This window comes from Gracilinanus agilis, chromosome 1 (assembly GCF_016433145.1).
Source record: "Gracilinanus agilis isolate LMUSP501 chromosome 1, AgileGrace, whole genome shotgun sequence".
Lineage (NCBI taxonomy): Eukaryota > Metazoa > Chordata > Mammalia > Didelphimorphia > Didelphidae > Gracilinanus > Gracilinanus agilis.
This window is the reverse complement of record NC_058130.1, coordinates 515,999,327-516,009,625: the sequence shown is the minus strand read 5'-3', so window position 1 is coordinate 516,009,625 and position 10,299 is coordinate 515,999,327.

The window sequence follows — 10,299 nt, the reverse complement described above, 5'->3', positions numbered from 1 at the left end:
AATTTTAAACCCTTAACTTCTGTGTATTGACTTATAGGTGGAAGATTGGTAAGGGTAGGCAATGGGGGTCAAGTGACTTGCCCAGGGTCACACAGCTGGGAAGTGTCTGAGGCCGGATTTGAACCTAGGACCTCCTGTCTCTAGGCCTGGTTCTCAATCCACTGAGCTACCCAGCTGCCACCTCCAATAATTTTTTAATTGTCTCTCTTGGATCTATTTTCTAGGTCTGTTGTTTTATCAATAAGGTATTTCAAATTTTCCTCAATTTTTTTCATTTTGATTTTGTTTTATAGACTCTCGAGCTTCCACTGGGCTGCTGGGTAGAAGGGCAGGTGATGTGAGAAATTTCCTCAGGCATGCGTAGAGAGGGGTAGGGGAGCAGCCCCCTCTGGTACACGCTGGCAAATGTACCATAAGTTCACCAACACAGACCTAACCCATTACAAACAATTAGTGATTATGCTAGAGGTATCATCTTCTATGCTGTGGTCTCATGCTCCTAATACTGCTACTACTAAAAATCACTGCCTTGCATCAGGACACCACTGTGGACTGCAAGGTTTGGCATCACTCCCTTCATGGAGCAGATCATTAAGATCTGGCACTTGGTCTTTCTAAAGTGGGAAGGTGAAGTTTGGAATTTTTGCTTTTTGTTCTCTTCTATGTTTTTGGTCACTAAAGGGGCCCTTATTTTTTTGGTTACATTTTCTGTTTTGTTCCTACTACTCTTTTAGTAGCTTCACTTCACTCATACCCAAGTACTGCCTTTGGTTTCTCACATTCAAGAAATTATATTGTCTAGTAAAATCTCTAAAGTCATTTAAATAGAAGATTGTTATCTAGAACAGAAGTTCCAAACAGATATGCCACATACCACTCAGAACACTCCCAAGTATAGCCCAAATCAGATTAAAATGTAATTGGGAAATATTAAACAAAATAAATTGAAACATAGATTATGTTAACATGTGACTTTCTGAGCTTATATTGTGGCTCACACGGATCTTTATATGTTATTTAATCACCCCTCTGGCCCCCAACTTCCCCTTTTCTATTTGAGTTTGACACCACTCCTCTAGAAGACAAAATCACTGTCTGTTTTCCAAGTGGGTCAGTCAAGTTTTAAGGATAGCTCCCTTGCCTTCTTTCCCTAAAAAACAAGGATTTGAATGGCCCAGGAGTCTGTAAGCCAAGTCTCTCCTCCTTTGATACAGCTTCCTGGTGGCTTCTGGCCACATTGACATGGTTTCTTGGTTACCTAAGAAAGCTAATCTGTGTGGAGTTGGGGCCCTTTTACATATTCTGGACTGATATCCCAAGTCCTCATCAGTTACTACATCCTGCACAGCTGACCAGACATGTTTCTGTTCTGAGGCAAGGGATGGTGGGTGGTGGTATGGGAATTGGAAGAACACATCTACCAAGCTAAAGTATCCTTATTGAATATCCTTTATATGCTATGATTAAGTAAACTTTCTTTGTTAACTGTTGTACAACTTGCCAGTGTTTCACTCTAACACCAAAACTAAACTAAAAGGTACTGACCTAAGTTGTCTTCCCATTATACCCATCCCAAAACAACCCTCCTCTAAACTATCCTATTTCTTGGAGAGCAGGATGCTTTCAGAAAAACCTGGAAAAGCTCATGTGAACTAGGACAAAGTAAAGCAAGCAGAACCAGGAAAACATTGTACTTAGTAATAGCAATATTATACAAAGAACAACTGTGAAATGCTTAGCTCTTCTCAAATACAGTTATCTAAAACAATTCCCAAAAACTCACAATGAAAAATAATATCCACCTCTAGAGAAAGAACTGATAAAATCTGAATTCAGATCAAAGCATACTTTTTAAACTTTCATTATTTTTCTTGGAGTTTTTTTGGCCTGTGTTTTATTTCACAATGTGACAAATATGGAAATATGATTTGAATGATTATAGAAGTATAACCTATGTAAAATTGCTTGCTTTCTTAATATGGAAGGAGAATTGGGAGAGTGAGAATTTTGAACTCAAAATTTTTAAAAATTAATGTTAAAAATTGTTTTTACATGTAATTCTAAAAATTTAAATAAACTACCTATTTCTATAGGAAAATTCTTCTATTCTTCTAGTTTCTCAGGTTTAGAACTGTTATAAGTAAGATTAGATTAGCTAGTTATTGGGAATTAAGTAGTACATAGCAGGAAGGAGCTGGAGCTGGGAATTCCAGTTTGGAATGAAGTAGGAGGAAGTCTGTCTGTGCCCTGAGTGTGGACTCCATTAGTGGTGGGCAAAACTGTTGCCAGCCTGGGAGACCTCAGAGCAAAGGACATCCTGCTTCCTGATTTCCCCTGGGATCCTGTGTGGTGTGGTGTCTAAGAAAAGGACAAATCTACAGAGCCAAGAGAGGAGGAGAAGTTTGAAAACTGGAGGACAGTGCTTCAAGCAAAACCCTCTCTACCTGGTACCTGAGATCATCTTGACTCCTGGCATCCAGAGATCATCAGTGGTTTGCAGTGAGAATCCCAAAGCCACAAAGCCCTAGCTGTACTCAAGCCTGGCAGGTTCCAGGTTTGAGGCAGAAACCCAGAGACTCCATTTATAGCTCCTTGGGCCCTGTTAGTTTAGATCACTTAGATAAGAGTAGAATAAGTCCTCCCAGTGCCCTGTGGTTTTATCCTTTAGATTTTAAGTATAGAAATCCTTTCCCACCTTTTAGTCTAAGATAATTAAAGCTGTTAAGTCCCTTTTACCTTGTTAGCCTGTTACTATACTCTGGTCTAGTGGAAGCTGGGTGACAGTTAAGATCAACTGCCATTCCTGTGGAAATCCAGTAAACTCTGGTCTCTCCACCCTGGTCCAGTCTCTCATAAATCCTAGAGTGTGTTCCCACAAACCACTTAGTTTATTGTAATATCCCTGGTGACTCCATTACCTCACTTATATTTTCCTACAGAACCTTAGGATTATCTCTGATTCAACACTCTCCCTCACCTTACACATGCAATCAATTGCCAAATCCTGACATTTCTATCTCTTGGAAATGTCTAACAACCAACCTCATCACAGAGGTCACAGAGTTACCACTTACTTTTATGCCTTCTTTACCTCTTGCCTAGATTATTGAAACAGCCTTCTAATTGATCCATCTGTCTCAACCCTCTTTTCACACCAATTGATCCTTTGCTGAGTTGTCAAAGTGATTTCCCTTAAAGAGTAGGTCTGACCATGTCACTATTATTCAATAAGGGCAGTGAATTCTTGTAATTTCAAGAATCATAGGTAAGCTCCTCTGTTTAGGTCTCAAAGGACTTTAGGATCTCAGTCTGAGTTTCTAGCTTCATTAAACACTATTTCCCTTTCTATACTCTAAAGCCAAAAGGTCGAACACCTGGGCCACAAAATTCTTGAATGCACCTGAATCAGATAAGGACTGTGATAGAGACATGAACTTGTTATTTCTAGGCAAAGGAAACTCTTAGGTGAAGAAATTCCATCTGATGATGCAGGTTTCCATTTTTCTAAAACTCTTATCATATTAGAGATTTAAATAGGGCACTGAGAAATTAAATGATGTGCCCACAGTCACATTGCCAGTATGTATCAGAAGTAGGACTTGAATCTAGGTCTTTCTGTCTCATTGACTAGCTGTCTATCCACACAATACCAAGGTACCTTTAGAGTAGATCTCAGTTTCCTTATATGCAAAAAGAAGGGATTAAACTGGAAAATCTCTTTGATTTTCTTTTATAATTATGCAAAGCTTACTTACATATTGGTCATTGTAAAAGCAAAATCATACATACCCCAGACCCCTAAATAAGACCATAAATACACTGATGTGAAAGATAGTATTCTGTAATCTGTATCTATCTGACTCCAACAGTTTTTTTCCTCTGGAGGTAGGTAGAATTCCCCATCATAAGCCTTTTAGGCTTGTCCAGGTCATTGCATTCACAGTTGATCATCGTACAATATTGCTGTTACTGTGTTCTCAGGGTTCTGCTTTTTTTCCCTCTGCATCAGTTCCTGCAAGTCTTTTAAAATGGATAATCTCTATCAATTTTAAATCTTATATTTGAACTTCCCTTGAGAATTTCCATCGAAATTAAGGAAACAAGTTTTAGAATTGCAATGCAGTTTCTTTATAGGAAAAAAAAACAAAACAAGGTCACATAGGTAGGTAATGTATGACATTATATTTGAATGGAGGACCTCCCATCTTTGAGCCTGGCTTTCTATCTGCTGATTGACCTAGCTGCACCTGAAACTCGGTTTTCTTGTACTCTCTTTATTTTTTTATTTTTATTATTTATTTTTTAAAATTTAATTTTATTGATTAATTAAGAACATTTTTTCCATGGTTACATGATTCATATTCTTTCCCTCCCTTCTCTGATCCCCCTCCCATAGCCAACATGTAATTCCACTGAGTTTTACATGGGTCATTGGTCAAGACCTATTTCCATATTATTGATATTTGCATTAGGCTGATCATTTAGAGTTACATTCCCAATCATATCTCCATCGAACCTTATGATCAAGCAATTGCTTTTCTTCTGCCTTTCTATTCCCACAGTTCTTTCTCTGGATGTGGATAGCATTCTTTCTCATAAATCCCTCAGAATTGTCCTGGATCATTGCACTACTGCTAGTAGAAAAGTCCATTACATTTGATTTTACAACAGTGTATCTGTCTCTGTGTATAAGGTTCTCTTGGTTCTGCTCCTTTCACTCTGCATCAATTTCTGGAGATCGTTCCAGTTCAAATGGAATTCCTCCAGTTCATTATTCCTTTTAGCATAATAGTATTCTGTCACCAACAGACGCCACAATTTGTTCAGCCAATCAAAGGGCATCACCTCATTTTCCAAATGTTCCCCAATCAAAGGGCATCACCTCATTTTCCAAATGTTTGCCACCACAAAGAGCCCAGCTATAAATATATTTGTAAAAGTCTTTTTCCTTATTATCTCTTTGGAGTACAAACCCAACAGTGGTATGGCTAGATCAAAAGACAGGCAGTCTTTTAAAGCCCTTTGGGCATATCTTGTACTCTCTTTAATATTCTTTACAGTTTTATTTGCTTTACAAAATTGTTAGTTACATATAATTGTCCCCTTATTTTAAATAGTCCTATGGTATAACTAAATTGTTTTATATGCTAGAGTAGGGGCTGGGTACAGGACAGTTAAAATTTAGTAAGTGCTTATTAAATATCCACTGTGTGCAAACATTGTGATAGATGCTGATGACACAAAAATGAAGAAAGTTGTGTCCATGCTGGACAAGGAATGCCCAAGAGAAATTTGGGAAGCCAACAGTTTTTTCACGGATGGTATCTGACAATGAGTTGCTATTTCTGGATCATAATTTGGAATAAAGAAATTACAGTTTCCTGGGCAAGGGATGAATATACTTAACAAAGACTAGTAAAGATATGTTTACCTAGAGTCTTGCAAATCTAAAGAAAAGGGCTTTAAAAAGAAAAGGAAGAAGAAAAAAGAAAGCAACTTATAGCAAATGAACAAACTAGATAACATAGAGAAGAGTTACAATATAGAAAGAGAAATCAAAGCTGAGACACCAAGAGGTTAATAAAAGCAAAATCAAAGAAAGGAAAAAGTAGTAATGGCCTCAATACAAAATACAGATAACAACCAAAGCAAACTAGAAACATTTAACTCAATTAAGCGTATTTGACCCCTTAGATACTACTGAAACTTAGAAAATAGGATCAATAACATACATTTCTTAAGAAGGGAATATCTTATTCAAAAGAATCAGTGTGTAAATGGTGCCGATGACATAACATGAGATATGAGCACATATATTTTAAAATAGATTTTATTGATTTTTTGTTTTTACATGACCTAGATTTCCCCCTTTTGTATCAGGGTCAGTAATGATGGAATATTAGGTGTTTATGTGGACCCCACAATCAGTATTTATCAATGGGTCAAGTAGCTAATACCTCACACCTCCCTCCCCACGGAGATCTATGAGGGTATAATTCTCAAGGGAGCTCCCCAAATCAGGTAGGCTATAGTGGGGATGTTGAGGGTAAATGTTGGGATACTACTGAGACCCCAGTGGACTAGATCCAATCTTCACAGCCGCAAATATTGAGACAAGCCTCCCCACTCCTCAGTTCAAACGGCTTTTTTCCTTCAAGATGGAATACAGTACTAGTCTTTCCCTCAGCCACTCCCAGTCACCTTCCCTGCTCAATGTAACTGCTCCAAACTCTAATAATCAAAACTAATAAGGGTTTATTAAAAGATGAATGAATTCAGGGCATAGGGGAAAGGGTATAGGGGAATCAAGGATGGTGGGGAAGGGATGAACTTCACTATCAACCATGTCTTCCCCCAAGAGAGCAGTTCTGGACTTCTTCTGAGGCTTGGTCTCAGTAGCTAACTCTCTTACCCCTACAATCTCCTATCAATTATCTCTAAACTAATATAAGAGGGAAGTAACAGGGATAAATTGATTCAAGCAGGATCAGGGAAGGGAACCCTCCTTTGAGTCCGCTCCTGCAGGAGTCCGGGCTCTCTGGCCAAAATGGAGAATTGCCGCTCAATGAATTCTTTGTTGGTAAATGAAATTTGTAGAAATTGATGTTGGTAGTTGTGATCTCCTAATAGTCACCAATACAGAGGTATAGAGGAGCTAGATTCACCCAGGATCCACTCAAAATCAAACCTCCCAGCCAAAAAACCAACCCCCCCCCCTCCCGTCCCATTCAGGTCAGGAATGAAAAAAAAGTTGAGAAACCCCTCCTCCTCTATGGCCCCTCCTTTCACATTCTGAATAGCAGCATTCTACTAGGCTGTTTCAGGGTCCATTCCATCTCTAGCTGTGTACTTTATTTGGCTCTCTTTGCAAATTGTGTCCAGACAGTTACACTTTCCCTTTAATAGAGAAATCCTTTATAAATTTTTTTCCTCTTCAGTAATGTTTTCTCTTTCCCCCCCAATTACATGTAAAACAATTTTTGACATTTATTTTCTACCATTTTCAGTTCCCAATTCTCCCCCTACCTCTCTCTCTTACCTCACCTCTTCCTGACATGGTAAGCAATCTGATATTGGTTATACATGTGCTATCATAAAAACATATTTCCATATTTCTTAAGTTGAGGAAGAAAACACATACACAGCCATGAAGAAAATTTAAATGGCATGCTTTAATCTGCAAAGAATAATTTTCTCATGAAAATAACATCTTATTTTCAAAATTTCAAAGGTGAGAATACAAAAGATTACCCATTTACAGCAGTTCAGAACCTCAGTGGTCATTTGTAAGGAACCCCTCCTTGAAGAGATAAAGAAATTGGAANATGGAGGACATGGGGAGGGAGTTAAGTCATTCACAGTGGATGTTACTGTATACAATATTCTGTTCACTTCATATAAGGCTTTCCAGGTTTTATTGTCACCATCTTGTTTGCCATTTCTTATGGCATGATAGTATTCCATTACATTCTCATACCACAATTTTTTCAGCCATTTTCCAATTGATAATAATAGTGATAAAGTTCTTAAAATATCTTTAGTACCTGAAATATACTTAGTCTTTTTTATCTCAGGTACTTTAATATCCTAGATATTTTGAACATATTAGTAATCAATAGTAATGTAATCCATAAAGTCCATTTTTTTGGTTACCTTAAAGTATCTCAAATATATCTTGTACAAAATCTCATAATATACAACTAGTTTTAAGTATTCTACTTATCACTTTCCCATACAGAATATAGTTAGTTTAACTTCATTGTTTCTCTTGATTAACTTAAGTTCATTATGTACTTTAGAGATCTCTTGTACCATAGAAATCTTAAGTATCTTATTTATCACTTTACCTGTGCTTAGTTTTTAACTCCACTGCTTCTCTTGCATTTTTTCTGTTTACCTTTTTCTGTTTCTTTTCTTATCTTCTACTTTTTATTTTTTATTTTTATTTTATTTTATTGGATGAAGGGATGTGTATTTAGAAATGAAAGTGATATAATAACAAAAACTAATAAAAATTTAATTATCATCATTATTTTACCTCTTTCTGTTTCTTATGAAATTGGCTTATCAGATTTTCTTTTTACCTCTAGTCATTTCATTAGGAATGGCTTGAAGTCCTCTACTTCATTAAATATTGATTTCTTTTCCTGGAGTCTTATTCTAATTTTTGCTGGATCAGTATTTTTAGTTGTAGACCCAAATCCTTTGTATTATGTAATATCATATTCTATGCTTTCTGATACTTTATTGTAGAAGCTGCTAGATCCTGTGTAATCTTCACTGGGGTTCCACAACATTTGAATTTCTTTTATTTGGGCTCTTTGTAGTATTTTTCCCTTGACTTGGCATTTCTGGAAATTGGCTAAAATAGTTTTGAATTTTTAAATTTGGGATTTTTTTCCAGGAGATGATCAGTAGATTTTTTTTAAACCCTTAACTTCTGTGTATTGGCTGATAGGTGGAAGAGTGGTAAGGGCGGGCAATGGGGGTCAAGTGAATTGCCCAGGGTCACATAGCTGAGAAGTGTCTGAGGTCAGATTTGAATCTAGTACCTCCTGTCTCTAGGCCTGACTCTCAATCCCCTGAGCTACCCAGCTGCCCTCTGATCAGTAGATTCTTTCAATTTCTCTCTTTGTACTTCAATGAGATGAGTTGTCCTTGCTGTATCTCTTTGTTGTTCTGTGCCAGAACACTACTTTACCCCTTCTACTATTGGTTTGGTTACTCCAGAATTCATTTTGAGGCATTTTTGTATTTCTATGGTCATTTGGAGGGTGGTTGGTTGGTTCTGAGTGTTTCTTATTCCACCATCTTGTCAACCAGAAGTCAACTTCCTTAGTATCTATCAGGGAGATTCTTATTAACATGAGGTGAGACCCTGAAGTGAGGAATGTTGTGGAGATGAGCTGAATTAGTCTTATTGAATGACTGAGTACTAAAGGTGTTGGAGTAGGAAGCTTCCCACAAAGTATCTGACTGTTTGAGTCTGGAAAGTTTTGTTTCGTAATTTCTTTCATAATTTTATATCTAAGCTTTTGTTTTGGTTTTGGCTTTCAGGTAGTCCAGTGATTCTTAAGTTACATCTTTGATCTGTTTTTCAGCTCAGTTTTTAAAAAAAATTAGATCCCTTGCATTTGCTCCTCTTAGCTGAGCTAGGCTTACAAAGTGCCATCCAAGGTGAGCAGTAGAGGGAGTGACTCATTCACCATGAACTTCAGGCTGGAAGCAGACTTCAGGATCACCCTCTGAAATCTGTTGTCTACCAAGGTTAAAAATATGGTACAATGGCAGCCTGAGGTAACACAGGGAGCCTTTGGGGTGCCTGGTTCTAGGTGGACACCCCAAGTTGGAGTCTAGGTTCTTGTTTTGAGAATCTTGCATCATCAGAGCATAATATGTGGCTGTCATGACTGAGAAGTATCTGATGTAGCCTTTTGGAGGAATTAGGGCATTATCCTGTTATGAGTCGAATGAGCAGGGTGAGATTGGACTGAAGTCAGAGAGACTAGTATGGGGCGGTAGGGTAGGAAGGAAAAAAAAAAGCAGGCTATGAAAGGGACTAAGCAAATCGAAGTAGAATAGGAACTCTATCAAAAAGAATTTAATGCAAAAGGAAAGAACCAGGAGAACATTATACACAGAGACTAATACACTGTGGTACAATCCAATGTAATGGACTTCTCTACTAGCAGCAATGAAATGATCCAGGACAATTCTGAGGGATTTATGAGAAAGAATCCATATCCAGAAAAAGAACTGTGGGAACAGAAACACAGAAGTAAAACAATTGACTGATCACATGGGTTGATGGGGATATGATTGGGGATATTGGCTCTAAATGATCACCCTACTGCAAATATCAATAATATGGAAATAGGTCTTGATCAATGACACATGTAAAACCCAGTGGAATTGTGCATTGACTCTGGGAGGGGGCTAAAAGGAGGGGAGGGAAAGAACATGAATCTTTTAACCATGGAAAAATATTCTAAATTAATTAATTAAATAAATTTTTCCAAAAAAAAGAATTTAAAAAAGAAAAAGGGAAAAGTTAGAAAGGAAGAACAGAATAAAATCAGTAAAACTAATACATAAAAAGTCTGATGTTATACCCAATGATTTATACCTTTGGATGCCATATCTACAAAGAATATAGAGGAAATATTTTAATTTCTTCTTTGGGGCTAGCCTTATTTTTATTTTTATTTTATTTTTATTTTTTTTAACATTTATTAATATACATTTTTAACATGGTTACCTGATTCATACTCCTCTTATCCCCTTCACCCCCCCCCCCCC